The sequence below is a fragment of the Panthera tigris genome, chromosome B3 (assembly GCF_018350195.1).
Source record: "Panthera tigris isolate Pti1 chromosome B3, P.tigris_Pti1_mat1.1, whole genome shotgun sequence".
Lineage (NCBI taxonomy): Eukaryota > Metazoa > Chordata > Mammalia > Carnivora > Felidae > Panthera > Panthera tigris.
In genome coordinates this window covers 54,937,386-54,953,223 of record NC_056665.1, presented here as the reverse complement: position 1 = coordinate 54,953,223, position 15,838 = coordinate 54,937,386, and the positions used below count along the sequence as shown (strand labels likewise).

The following is a 15,838-nucleotide window of genomic DNA, read 5'->3' as shown; positions in this document are numbered from 1 at the left end:
TTCCAAGATGAGTCTGGCCTGGCAAGAACTGGGGCATTTGCTCAGCAACTACCCAGTATATTAACTATTTGTGATGACTTTGTAGTGTTTCAACTTGTTTGGGTTAAACTGTATTAGCCAGAATTCCCTCTCTAGTATGTTTTTGGATAAGGTGGGCTCTAAGACATATTTTCGTGTAAGAATTGGAGAATGAAAATAGCCAAATTTTGTTGCATTCACATGTCTCCTTCCAGTCATTCTATCAAACACTAATCTAGGTGCTGCTATGACTTTTGCAAATTTAAGTGGAGTCTCTAATCAGAAAAGTAAACTAGGGAGGTTATTCTGGTAATAGGTTGGAAAGCCTTATAAGAAACAGAGACCCTGCCTGTGGACAATAGCTTTAGCCTGTGCCCATGGAGTTCCAGCCCCACCTGTGTTCTTTCCTTCTTGACTGCCTACTGTATAGATTCTGGACTTGCTTATCCTGCTTCCACAACTGCATAAGAAGATTCCTTGTGATAAATCCCTTAATATCTGCCTACCAATCTACCTACCCATGCTTCCTACTGATTCTGTCTCTCTGATTGAGCCCTGACTGATAACACTACTTCTTACAGCTGAGCAGGTAAAGAAGGCAATGGAAGGTGGTCTTGATTCCAGCCCCGGGGCTACTTTCTCCACACCATCACCAGCTCGGTGTCATCCTCTCCAGACCCAGCCTGCTGTGACCCTTACTGTCCTTTTCATGACGCTCTATACCACAGGTAGCTCCTCCATTCCAACTAAAGAAGGAAGAACTCAAAGGCAAGGAAGAGCAGTATTCAGGGAACTGAGAGAGTGATTTACAGAAAAAGGGAGAGAAAGAAGAGGGGTAGGGAGGCAGGATGGGTGATCTGGGGAAGGCACAGAGGGAAAGATCTGGAGGAAGAGACAGAAGGAGACACTAAGGAGGAGAAGATATCAAGGGACACCCATGTTTAGCTTTGTCCTTCTTTGCCAGGTTGTCTGCATCTTCTTCGGGTAAGGAAGACTGTCCCCACTAGAAGGTCACCTCACACTTCAGTTATAAATTATCTGTGAAGGACCACCCCATACTTGTAAGTGACAACCCGTTTTTTTATCCAGTTTTCACTGTTTTTGACTAGTAAAAAAAAGCATGACAATTTTTTCGTACACTTGCTTTAAATTTTTTGATATGAAAGTAAGGCATAGAACAACAGGTATATATGCTACCACTTATGTGAAATAAGGGCTATATATACTTATACACCTGTGTGCACAGATCAGAATAACAGATTCTGCTTTAAAGTTAGAGAACTAGGATCTGGGGATCAGAGCTGGGAAGGCTTTTCACAGTACATCTTCTTGTACTGTTTAACTTACTATTTGTATACATTAAAAATCCGAGAACAATATAAACCCTCTTAGGAATTTTCACCAGATATATTGATCATTCTATCTGCTACACCTGCAACATGTCTTTGAGTATAAGTAAAATACATAGAGTAGGCAGCCACTGCTATCCTTATCTCTTTCCTAAGCTTCTCCAAAGCTTAACCTATTAGTCCAGTGATGTGATACTCTCCATGGAGGTATTTCCACTTATGATTCTTTTTCTCCTCAGCAAACACATCATTTATGCCAATTAATTTAATGGCTGTGGTGATTATGCTCAATATTGGCACAACCATCCATCTCACGTGCCTTATGGGAAAAGGAGAAACTCCAATAACATATAGAGCCAAGTTTTCTGGACGAGCTTAAGTGAGCACTGCAGACCAAAGGGAGTGCATACCCATTTAAATGGAAAGCAGGCATCTCTGTTTAGGATGTGCATCTTTTTTTTTTTTTTTCAATATATGAAGTTTATTGTCAAATTGGTTTCCATACAACACCCAGTGCTCATCCCAAAAGGTGCCCTCCTCAATACCCATCACCCACCCTCCCCTCCCTCCCACCCCCCATCAACCCTCAGTTTGTTCTCAGTTTTTAACAGTCTCTTATGCTTTGGCTCTCTTCCACTCTAACCTCTTTTTTGTTTTTTCCTTCCTCTCCCCCATGGATTTCTGTTAAGTTTCTCAGGATCCACATAAGAGCGAAAACATATGGTATCTGTCTTTCTCTGTATGGCTTATTTCCCTTAGCATCACACTCTCCAGTTCCATCCACGTTGCTACAAAAGGCCATATTTCATTCTTTCTCATTGCCACGTAGTACTCCATTGTGTATATAAACCACCATTTCTTTATTCATTCATCAGTTGATGGACATTTAGGCTCTTTCCATAATTTGGCTATTGTTGAGAGTGCTGCTATAAACATTGGGGTACAAGTGCCCCTATGCATCAGTACTCCTGTATCCCTTGGGTAAATTCCTAGCAGCGCTGTTGCTGGGTCATAGGGTAGGTCTATTTTTAATTTTCTGAGGAACCTCCACACTGTTTTCCAGAGCGGCTGCACCTATTTGCATTCCCACCAACAGTACAAGAGGGTTCCCGTTTCTCCACATCCTCTCCAGCATCTATAGTCTCCTGATTTGTTCATTTTGGCCACTCTGACTGGCATGAGGTGATATCTGAGTGTGGTTTTGATTTGTGTTTCCCTGGTGAGGAGCGACGTTGAGCACCTTTTCATGTGCCTGTTGGCCATCTGGAATAGGATGTGCATCTGAAGCAAGCTGCAACCAGTGCAGAGGAGGCAGTATGTGACGGACGTTGTGGAGGGGCTCTCTGTTTTCCTCCAAAGAAACTCGCATTATGGGTTTGAGCTTCAACAATTAGCTATGGTTTCTAGAATCACGGCAGCAAAAGGGAATGAGAGTACATCAAATTATTTTGCATTTTAAAAACCCACAGAGAAGCTTTGTGTGATTACAAAGTAACAGATCCGAATGAGAGTGAGATTTGCCAGCTGGAACTATTGAGGAAAGGGCTCCTGGTGGTAAAGCAACTACGTGTCTTGACAAAACAACTAGTATGTGTTGCAGGCTCAGTGGAATTTGTTTAATAAGTTGCACATTTGTCACTGTAGATCAGTTCTTTGGGTGCCAGGAGACATAACTTCTTCATTATATAATAAAATATTTGTCCTTGCTGGAAAATGAGCACTGAAGAATGTCAATCACTCTGCCATTTCTAGAAGCCTTTCTCTGGCCAGCTGAGTGTTCTGAATTGAGCCTCCAGTAGAGGGGACATCTTGAGAGCTAGGTCTGGCATTGAATTTTGGCCTGTCACCTATCTTTGTACCTTTTCTGGGAGACTGTGACCCAACCTTTCTAAAAAGGCTAATGGAAGGAGGGAGGAGAGCAGCTATTTGCTCGAGGTCTTGGGCAGCTGTGGGAAGTCAGACGATTCCAAATTTTTCAACTTGCAAGTTTCTATCTGGCCATAGATTTTGTCAGAAAAGGCAACCTGTTAATTATTCTGAGGGACTTACAGACAAACCTCTTTTTTTTTTTTTCTTTTTTTTAAGTCTTATGGTGCCTGATGAGGGACAGAAGCAGAAAAATGTTCACCTCTGGCTCCAAAGGCTGACCTATAGCTTGCATAGTTTCAATAAGTGTCAAATATGTGCTGGTTGCTATATTCTTAAAGGGTCTCGTGATTGCCTGTACATCTCACCAATAGTTAATATTGAACTAAGTGATAAGCACCAGAAAAATCTTGCGAAAGTAGTTTTATGAGTAGAGATTAGAAGAAGACATTTATGTTCTGATACTCCCTGCATGTTCCCTCCCCCTTGAGCACTAAACATATAACCACCAGCTTCACACAGCAAAAATGCAGCCTTTTCTGCCTGTGGGTCCAGTCCCTGTGCTACTTAAACAAACTTACTGAGTTTATACATCTCAAGAATTCTTCCTTGACCATTGTACTCCATTACCCGCCCCCGCCTGCCCCCCAACACTGCCCATACCCATATGTGTTTGGCTCTAAAATCTTTGAAGACTTCCTCCAAGAACAACAAAATTTTTCATTTCTTCTAAGGAAGCCTCTTAGGTTAGCCTTACATATTCTGATTTGGGGCATGTTCAGCATTTCTTCTGTTATTCATTTTTGTTTTGGAGTGGGCAAAAACATGGAAATAATTTGATTTGCTCCAAGGAAAAGGGCTTTGAAAATAAACTTCATACAATATTTATTCAGGAGGTGACTTGAAGAAGATAAATTGCTTTTATTAGGTAGGACATCTACAAAGTGGCTCTCATCACTGATCTAGACATTACATATTTGTCATTGTACATCAGTTCTTTCCAACGTAGGAGATACCATTTAGGGAGGAACATTTTCCAAAAGCCCTCCAGCCCTTCTCTTATCATATTGTCCAGAACTGAGTCATATGCCCATCCTAAACCAATCACTGGCAATAGGAATTGGGGCCAATGTACTTAGCTCATGCTAAACATGAGTTAGCTCTTCAGTAGGGACAGCGTCTTGAGGGAAAGGAACAGACACATTCTGCCAACAAAAAAGAAGTGGGTGATAATGTTGTGCACACAGTCAACATATCCCTATTTTTTGGATGTGGAATCTAGGCTCACTGGCAAGTGATGCAATAGATTCAAACCATCTTGTATCCTAATCACTTCCTCATTATTCTAACCTGAGAAAAGCATGGTTTGCACTAACTGGATTGGGGCTATGCAGCACAGACCTAATCTGGTTTTAAAAAGGCATTTCTTTAGGACAGTGCAATAACTCCTAACCACTTTTAGTACACAGGCCTCTTATCAATGATACAGCAGCATCTGCATATATTTTCAGGGAAAGAAGCAGCATCAGTGTTAGAGATATATATGGTTTAGGTTTATGGACAATGCTTGGTGAACATCTGGGTTCATAGCCACCTTAAAGTAATCCCACCGCCACTCTGGATACTTGCTCGGCTGCACGAGAGTCCTTCCGTAAGTCCCTTCACTTCTTTCTCATCTGTAAAATGAAGATAAGAACATCTACTTTGAAAGGCTGTTGGAAGGATGAGGACAAAAGTATATGTACAGAGTACCATGATAATTGGCCCATTATAGACACCCAAAAACCATATGCTATTACTTGTGTTTATACATAGCCTAAACCTTAAGAAAACTGACAGGTGAGAATCTGGAAAAACTTTTAACCAATTACAACAGAGATCGGAACTCATGGGAAGATCAGAAAGCATCATTATGTGAATAGTTGAGCATCCAAGTACCAAAACAACTGTTTAATGAACAAAGTCTTGCTAGAGACTTTGCAGGGTAGATTGTGAAATTGCATCATATTGTACAAAAATACCCAGAAAAACTTGCAGTCAATGAAACCATTAATACCTATAGAGCCATTGTGATCATGCATGAACTGGGTTCACCCTCTGTTCTTATAAAATGAACTCTTCCTGGAGTTCATAGGATTGGGGAAATACAGGAAGCAGAATTTGGTCTAGTACATTATGTACACAACATGATTAATGAAACTGTGAAATCAACTTTGTTGTGAGGAGACAAAATCTTTCAAACAAGGACTATGCCTGAATCAAAACAAAAATAATTTTAAAAACCACATTTTTGTCGGTTCTATTCAATTTATTCATCAGACATTTTAAATACAAAATTTAATTTGATCTCAAAGTTTCTGTATTATTGCCAAACTTTATAGAAGCCATTCCGTTTATATTATTTTTAAAAATCAAATTTCTCTTTAATGACATTTGCCATTTTGATTTCTAATTAATTTGTTGTCCTGGTCCTCGAGGAAAAATGTTATAATAATATCAAGAAGTTTTAGAATGGCATATTTACTGCTAGGAAATCCCTAAATGTCTTTTTTCTTTTTAGATGAACCATTACTGGTTGAATTTTAAAATTACAAAAGATGGTCCTATTGTATTATAGGTTCTTCGGTTGTGTTGGTGAATTCCTGGTTGCAAAATAACTTCCACATAATGTCCTATTCCATAAACCTCCATTAAAGAATAAAAGCTGGGGCGCCTGGGTGGCTCAGTCGGTTAAGCGTCCGACTTCAGCTCAGGACACGATCTCGCGGTCCGAGAATTCGAGCCCCACGTCGAGCCCCGCCTCGAGCCCCGGGCTGATGGCTCAGAGCCTGGAGCCTGCTTCCGATTCTGTGTCTCCCTCTCTCTCTGCTCCTCCCCCGTTCATGCTCTGTCTCTCTCTGTCTCAAAAATAAATAAACGTTAAAAAAAAAAGAAATATTAAAAAAAAAAAAAAGAATAAAATCTATTTTTTTTTTCCCTACATCCTACGAAGAAGGCGAGTTAAACTGATTTCACATGTGGAGAAGCCTGCTGAACTCATTTTCCTTCTTGGGAGCATAGGGAAGGAGGAGAAGTAGAGGGAAAAGGAAAGAAATCTCCTTTACAATAAATTCCAGCTCACCCATAAGCCAAGCGAAATAAAGACAGTAGAGGGATTAGGACTGTTTGGACTCTCGAGTAAAAAAAGTAAAAAGGCCTAGATGAAATCAGTTCCTTAGGTGGGGCAAATGGAAGATGTTAACAATAGAGGAATCTGAGTGAGGGGTATATGGTGACTGACTATACTATATTTGCAACTTTTTTTTTTTTGTAAATTTGTAACTATTTTAAGTGAAATTTATTAAACAAACAAAAAAAAAGTCCTGCATGTGACCCTTCTGGCTCTTCCACATGTCAACTGTGTTAAACTTGAGCAAAATATTTAACCCCTCTAAGCCTCAAATTTCATTCATCCAAAAAATGACCATATGGAGCCTACTTCAAAAGACTGTAGTGAGGATTAAATGAGCTAATGAAGTGCTGGACACAACACTCAGCATGAAGTTAGTGTCTGCAAAGTAATTATCATCATTAATGTGTGCCCATCAAAGGGCTGGGCATTGCAGTATTCAATGGAAGGCACAACCACTAAAAAGCACCGTGTCCTCGTTTCTTCCTGACTTCTCAATACGTGTAGATGGAACAATAATCTTCACAATCACCTAGGTTCTAAAACCCCTTTTGGTGCTTCTCTTTCCCTTGATCTTGCATTCAATCAGGCAGCAGGTCCTGTTAAACCTACTGCCGTACTCTTCTCAATCTTGTCACCTCTTCATTCCAACCACTGGCTCCTGTCTATCTGTACCAAGATATCATCTTCCTGGCTTTCCTGCCTATTTCCTCTGTCCCTCCAAGCCCTCCTGCAGCATGGTCTCACTAATCTCTCTACATCATGCTACCTAACCTTCAGTAACTCTCCATTTTCAATGAACTGAATTTCTCATTCTTTGCTTTGGCATTCAGGGCCACCCATGATCTAGCCTCAATCTACCTTTCCAGCTGTTTTTCCCACTACTCCCCTTCATACACCCTTAGATCTAATTTACCCAAATCATCAACTAGTCGTGAGACATGCCTGAATCTTAATAGCAGACACTGAGACCCAGAGACACTAAGAAAATAGCCAAAGGTCACAGAATTTATAGCAAAGCAGATTTTCAGTCATTGATGGCATTGTAAATTAATATGTGGGGAGTATTCAACGTCTGCCAACATACAGCAGCAATGGAAAAAAATCAAAAGACAAGATATTAAAAACCAATGTATCTCTGAGGACTTGAAAAGTAAGGTTTCACCTGTTCCGGATCCAAAAGTAGTACAGGTGGCCAGGAGTTCTCCAGAGTATCAAGGATTACAAGTGTCCTACCTAAAGTGGAGAAAGGTAAAGCTAACTATTTAAACTAGTAACCCAGGGAGAGCTCCCTTAGCCCAGGGTGACTGAAAACAACAATCATTGCCTGAGTCTACCACTTATATACAAACTATGTACCTAGAGAGCCTAGAGGATACAGACATAGCCTTGTGGCCAAGTTGACTGCTGGCTCAGTAACTGCATTGAGGATACCCCTAATGGACCAGAAACCACCTATGTAACACCTGCTCCCGAACTGGGGAAATACGGGGCCAGACAGAGGCAACCGCAAAAATCTAGACAGGGCGGATGGAGAGAACTCAGAAGGAAGAAAAAAAAGTCATCTTCAGTGTTATACCACAAGCTAGAATTACATACACATGGGGAAATTAATTCTATGAAAGGTAATAAAAGTTAACAATTTGGATAGAACCTCACTCCCAAGTGACATCAATAACTACCCTAGAAGTAACCTTAAGTATTTTTAAGTCCTAAAAATAGAAATAGAATCTATTTTTTAAAAATTACTAAACAAGGGGTGCCTGGGTGGTTCAGTTGGTTAAGCCTCCGGCTCTTGGTTTCAGCCCAGGTCATGATTCCCAGCGTCATGGGATTGAGCGCCGCATCAGGCTCTGTGCTGAGCATAGAGCCTGCTTGGGATTCTCAATCTCTCTCCCTTGTCCTCACCCCTCCCCTGCTCACACATGTACTCTCTCTAAAAAGATTTCTAAACAAAATAAGCAGAAATTACACAAAAAGTATAGGTACATACACCAGAAATTCTGGGCGTGAAATTAAAAACTCCATAAATGGAATGCACAAAGAGTTAGCAAACCGGAAGACCACCCTGAGGAATTCCATGAGAGACACAGATAAAAATATACAAAAGAACAACTAAGAGACACAGAGAATGAGGTTATGTTTAATGAGAGTTCCTGAAGCAGAGAATATATGAAAGGGTGAAGCTATATTCAATTTCTTCAATTCTTCACCCAAATGTTACCATGTCAGTGTGATCTACCCCCACTATTCCATTTAAACTCGTGACCACCTCTCTATCACTCCTCCTTTCCCTTACCTGACCTGAGTTTTCTCCATAGCATTTACCAGCCTCTAACATACTCCATAAATTATGTATATTAACTGTCTCTCCCGACTACAATATGAGAGCTATGAGGATAAAACTCATCTGTTTTGGTAAGTGCTATATTCTCTTAGAACATTAAAAAAGCAATTGTTACACATCGTAAATATGTAGTGAATTAAAATTAATGGCTGAATATTTTTCATAATGGAAGAAAATCAGCGAGCCCTTGGTTTGAAGGTGAACAACAAAAACCTAAAAAATGTTATCACACATTATTATGACAATTGGAGCGGTTTGAATTTAAATAGTGTTTATGTTTATCAATATACAATTTCTTAAATATGACAACTGTATTTATGTAGCAAAATGTCTTTGTTCTTAGGAGATGCATTCTTGAGTATTCGATGATGAATTGTCATGGTGTCTGCAACTAACTTTCATAGTTAAGAGAAAAAACATAAATTACACATGCATGTGTGTATATTTACAAATAAATATAGAGCAAATGTAGAAACTTAACGATTGGTAAATATAAATGAAGAATATACAGGTGCTTATTTTCTATGGATTATAAAGTTTTTCAAGATAACAAATTTTCAAGATAACATTAAGGAAAAATTAGTACATAGAAAAGAACTTAGCAGAATAGATAAAAATAAGAGAACTTCTGGGAGAGTAAGATACCAACAGTTCCTCTCCTCCCCACAAAGCAACTATAACACTAGAAAAAAAGATAGTCAAAAACCACCTTTTCAGGGCTCTGGAAATAAACAAAAGGGAAATAACAACTTGAAAAGGAGACTCTGAGGCATTCTTACCTGGGGCTATTTCCATTTTCCTCTACAGCTTGATAAGGTAGGTAATGCTAACAGGACAGGGATGGCAGTGAAAACTAACAGTTCCTCTTCCAGGGTGGGCTCACCTGATCTGGAGTGGAAGGCAAGAAGTGCATACCCAGCGGTATTGTTAGTAAAAACAGGAAAGTTAGAGGGACCAAAAAAAAAAAAAAAAAAAAGGTGTATAATTCAGCTTGCCTGAGATTATGGTCCCATGTGAGACTTGAATCCAGCAGACTAACGAAAAAATTAGCAAGAAGACTGCAAATGAGGGGCTAAATATGCTCTCTGCACATCTGTGCCTGAGCAGGAGGCTGCATGCATATATAAGGAAGATTTAAAGGGCCCAAGCTCTCCACATATCCCTGGGCTGACAGAGAGGGTGAACACATGTCACAAGACCTGGAAAGGCTCAGGGGGGAGTAAAAGTGGGGGAAGACCAAAAAAAACTTGCCTGAACTTGGAATGCATACCTCATACACCTACAGATACATCAGGAGAGGACAGATCTACTGACTTAAGGCTTTTGACTACAATCTCTGACTAACCATTGGATGACCACTCAACTATAGATATGTAGGGGCATCCTCTAAAAGAGCTAGGCTCAAAAACTAAAACTACAAACTAAAATAACTGAGCAGAGAAATCAGCAGACACATGGCAGGAGAGAGATTTTTCAGATTAAGTCCAGGCAAATTACAAAGCAAACAAATTAACAACAATAACAACAAAAGCAGCAACAACCGTCAGGGGAACTAATGTCAAATCTGGAGTTGCTATAATATGTTACATAATATCTCCAGTTTTCAACAAATGTGTGAAGCATATAAAAAAAAAAATAAAGTGTGACCCATATTCAAGAAAAAAACCATCAAGAGAAACTATGTTTGTGTTCAGATGTTGAATATAATGAGTAAAGACTATAACTCACAGAAGAACATATACTGCATGATTCTACACAGATGAGATATCTCAAACAGTCAAACTCATAGAAACAGAGAGAATGGTCATTGACAGGAGGAAGAAATGGGGAGTTGCTGTTCAAGGGGTATACAATTTTAGTTATGCAAGATGATTCAGTACTAGACATCTGCTGTAGAACCTTGTGCCTATAGTTAATACTGTATTGTGCACTTAAAAAACTGTTCATAGATCTCATGTTAAATGTCCATACCACAATAAGAAAAAAGGACTACAAAGCAACTATTATAAATTTGTTTAAAAACTTAAAGGGAACAATGATTAAAGACTTAAAAGGAAATGACAGGGGCACCTGGGAGGCTCAGTCGGTTAAGCGTCCAACTTTGGCTCAGGTCATGATCTCGCGGTTTTGTTAAGTTCGAGCCCCGTGTGGGGCTCTGTGCTGGCAACTCAGAGCCTGGAGCCTGCTGCGGATTCTGTGTCTCCCTCTCTCTCTGCCCCTTCCCCACCTGTGCTCTATCAAAAATAAATAAAATGCTAAAAAAAATTTTAAAGGAAATAAATATGACAGTGAATCAACAGAGAATCTAAAAAAAAAAAAAAAAAAAAAACCCAGCTCTTATTAAAAAGAATCTATGAGAATTCTAGAGTCAAAAACAGTAACTGAAAATTCCTAGACAGGAATTTTTAATCCAATTTAAAACACAAGATAATAACAATTGAAGAAATATGTACAGAGCCTCCAAGACCTGTGGCACAGTACCAAGGGTATCAATATACCTAAGAACCCCAGAAAGGGGCAGAGAAAATAATAAAAAGAATAATGATTAAAAAAAACCCTAATTTGATAAAAATATTAATATACAAATCCCTGAATCTCAACAGACCCCAAGTAGTTTCAACAGAACAAATGCACACCTAGACATACAGTGTTCAAACCATTGACAGCCAAAGAGAAAATTTTAAAAGCAGCAGGAGAAAAACAACTCATCACAAACAGGAAAACAATGGTGGCCCTAAGGCAGGGAAAAGAACTATTTAAAGTGTGGGGTGGACGTGAGGAGTGCTGGTGGCAACCAAAAATTCTAAATCCATCAAACTCTATCCTTCAAAAATTAATTTGAAGTATTTTCCAAAATAAAGACTGGCTGAGAGAATTTGTTGTTGGCATACTTATGTGAAACACTAAAAAAAAGTCCTTTAGATGAAAGGAGTTGACGACAGACTTGGTAACCTGAATCCGTGGGAAAAAATGAACAGCAACAGAAACAATAAATATTATTAAACATACATACATTCTTTTATATGTGTGTGTATACATGTATATATATATAGCCTCTTTTCTTCTCTTGAATTCTTTAAAAGACATTGTATAAAGCAATAATTATAATTATATTGTGTGTGGATATAAATATATGTATGTGTGTGTGTGTATATGTATATATATGAAATAAAATGTGAATGTAATATATATGACAATTAATAGCACAAAAGAAGGGTAAGGAAATACAACTATGCTGGAACAAAGTACCAGAAGTTAGTCAATATTAATCTGAAGTAGTCTATAATAAGTTAAGATGCCTATTGTAATACCTACAACAACCACTTAGAAAATGACTTAAAAAATAGTAAAACTTAAGAGTAATTAAAGTGGTGAGTGCCCTAATAAACATGTTTAATACAAAATAAGGAGTACAGGAGTAATCCAATAATAAAAAAGACATAAGATATAGAGAAAAGCAAATAGCAAAATGGCACATGTAAAGCCAACCATAATTTTATTAAATTTTATGGACTGAAATAGCTCGAATCCAAAAGCAAAGCTTATCTGACTATATGTGTGTGTGGGGGGGGGGGGGGCGGGAAGCAAGATCTAACAACAGGCAGACTACCAAAGAGCCACTTCAAATTGAAAGACACAAAGACACAAATAGGTTAAAAGGAAAAGGACAGAAAAATATACGCCACATAAGCAGTTATAAGAGAACTGAAAAGGCTGTATTAATACCAGACAAAATGGAATTTAAGACAAGAAATATCATTAGAGACAAAGAGAGACATTTTATAATAATAAAAGGTCAATACACCAGAAAGACAAACCAAATATAAAGGTATATATGGTTAAAAACAGCCCCAAAATACATGAAGTAAAAACTGACAGAATTGAAAAGAAAAAACAGACAATTTAACAATTATAGTTAGAAATTACAAGTGTTCTACTCTCAGTAACTAACAGAACAAGCAAGCAGAAAATCAGCAAGGCTATAGCAGACTTGAGTAACACTGTCACCAACTTGACTTGACATTTTTTAACACTCCACCAAATGAGAGAATATGTATTCTTTTCAGATGAATGTGAAAGAAAGGTTCTCTAGCAAAGACCATATGCTAGCCCATAAAAGAAGTCTCGAAAAATTTGAAAGGACTCAAATCATTCAGAGTTTATTCTCCAACAAATAAATTAAAAATAAACAAATAAATTCAGAAAATACCCAATGCGTGGAAACAAAGTGGCACATTCCTAAATAACCCATAGTTTCAAAAAAGAAGAAATTAGAAAATATTTTGACTAAATGAAAACAAAAACACAACATATCACAATTTATGAGGCATAGCTTAAGCAGTGCTTAGAGGGAAATTCAGAAGTTGAAATATCTATATTAGAAAAGTAAGGTTTCACATCAATAATCTAAGTCTCCACTTTAACAGTAGACAAAGAATGAATTAAATCTACAGCAAGCAGTAGGAAGGAAACAAAGATCAGAGGGGAAAGAAATCAATGGACTAGGAAACAGAAAAACATTAAGAAAATCAAAGAAACCAAAAGTTTTTTGGGAAAAATAATCAACAAAATTGGTAAACCTATAGCTAAGCAAAGAAAAAGAAAGGTGACATAGAACACCAAAACAGGGATGAAAGAGGCGACATCAACAACAACCCAAATTAAAAGGATTATAGAAGAACCAATTTTACACAATTTTTTTTTCAGAAAACCGGGGGAAAAATAACTTTCCCACTCATTCACTGAGACCACTATTACCCTTTGACCAAAGCAAGACAAAAATATCACAAGAAAACTAGAGACAAATATCCCATGTGAGATTTCACATGAAAATCCTTAAGTCACTATTAGCAAATAAAATCCAGAAACATATAAAACAGATTAAGCACCACGAAGAAGTAGGACATCTATGAGGCTCCAACGCCCTCTATATTCTGACATCACCCTTCAGATTAATGTAAATTAACAGTCATAGCTTGGCTGTGTAGTCCCTTCATTTGCATACTAATCAATACAAACCTTTATTGGTGGTTGTGTGTAGAGGGTATAAAATAACCTAATCCTATTGAAATTATGGACATCAAAAAGTTTAAGGATACCATGAAAGAAGCAGAAACCAAGCAGATTTCCAATTCCAACCTTGATGTTGAGAATGGAGATGTGTGACAATGATTTAAAACCAAGATGAGGGGCGCCTGGGTGGCTCAGTCGGTTATGCGTCCGACTTCAGCTCAGGTCATGATCTCGCGGTCCGTGAGTTCAAGCCTGGCGTTGGGCTCTGGGCTGACAGCTCAGAGCCTGGAGCCTGTTTCAGATTCTGTGTCTCCCTCTCTCTGACCCTCCCCTGTTCATGCTCTCTCTCTGTCTCAAAAATAAATAAACGTTAAAAAATTTTTTTTAAAACCAAGATGAAAAGGTAGGTAAGCAATGAGCAAGATTTTCAGTTCAATTATATCCAGAGTTTAAAACTATCAATCACCAAACAAATCTACATGAAACATGGTTTAGGGGTTTTCCCAGAATGAGAAAGGAGACACCCCAACTGTTGGAAAAACGGCACTGGGTCTCCAGGAACACAAGTGAGACTTTGAATAGATGGTGTGTTCCTTCCTCCAGCTCATGTTAACACAAGCTCTGAAACCCGGGACTAATTTGGAGGCTTATCTATATCTGGTCAGCAATTCAGGTGACAGTGCTTTCCAACCCTGTGGAAGGTTCACTTCTAGGCTCTTGCTTTTAGAGATGGTTATAAGCAGGAAGATGATAAACCTTGCCATCCATCCATCCAACCACTACCCAACTTAGTCTGGTTAAAAAAAAAAAAAAATGCACGCAATCAACCCACAAACACAGTCCAGAATACAGTTCAGGGTAAGAGATATGAAGGAAAGCTGTAATAAATGTTTTCAAGACGTACTTGCATTCACTGAAAACTTGCATATCCATCTCTAGGAATCTGAAAAAAAAATTCATATAGAAACAAAAGTATTTAGGTGGTCATTCATTTCTGCATAGTTTAGTATTACAAGCTTAATTATAACCATTTACACATTCAATGCAATCCCTATCAAAATAACACCAGAATTCTTCACAGAACTAGAACAAACAACCCTAAAATTTGTGTGGAACCAGAAAAAAAACCCAAATAGCCAAAGAAATGTTAAAAAAGAAAACCAAAGCTGGAGCCATCACAATTCAGGACTTTAAGCTGTATTGCAAAGCTTTAATCAAGACAGTATGGTCCTGGCACAAAAACAGAAACATAGATCAATAGAACAGAAAAAAGAAACCAGGAATGGACACACAAATGTATAGCCAACTAATCTTTGACAAAGCAGCAAAGAATATCCAGTGGAAAAAAAGACAGTCTCTTCAGCAAATGGTGCTGGGAAAACTGGACAGCGACATGCAGAAGAATGAAACTGGACCACTTTTTTACACCATACACAAAAATAAATTCAAAATGGATAAAGACCTAAATGTGAGACAGGAAACCTTCAAAATCCTAGAGGAGAAAACAGGCAGCAACCTCTTTGACCTCAGCTGCTGCAACTTCCTACTAGACGTGTCTCTGGAGGCAAGGGAAATAACAAAAATGAACTATTGGGACCTCATTAAGATAAAAGGCTTCCACACAGTGAAGGAAACAATCAACAAAACTGAAAGGCAACTGACAGAAAGGGAGAAGTTATTTGCAAATTACACATTGGATAAAGGGCTAGTATCCAAAAGTATAAAGAACTTATCAAACTTGCCACCCAAAAAACAAATAATCCAGTGAAGAAATGAGCCAAAGACATGAATAGACACTTTTCCAAAGAAGACATCCAGATGGCTAACAGACACATGAAAAGATGCTCAACGTCACTCATCATCAGAAAAATACAAATCAAAACCACGAGATACCACCTTACACCTCAGAATGGCTAAAATTAACAACTCAGGCAAAAATAGATGCTGGTGAGGATGCAGAGAAAGGGGAACCCTTTTGTAGTGTTGGTGGGAATGCAAACTGGTGCAGCCACTCTGGAAAACAGTAGGGAGGTTCTTCAAAAAATTAATAATAGAATTACCCTATGACCCAGCAAT

General features: G+C 38.4%; 1 long non-coding RNA gene across 1 annotated transcript; it reads right to left on the bottom strand.

Annotated features, from left to right (window-relative positions):
* Positions 1 to 4,798: 4,798 nt before the first annotated feature.
* Positions 4,799 to 14,715, bottom strand: LOC122239227. The gene is made up of 3 exons (XR_006218182.1): positions 14,667 to 14,715; positions 9,529 to 9,637; positions 4,799 to 4,909 (listed from the first exon to the last, which is right to left on the bottom strand). It is a non-coding gene; the product is annotated as an uncharacterized LOC122239227 (long non-coding RNA).
* Positions 14,716 to 15,838: the final 1,123 nt, after the last annotated feature.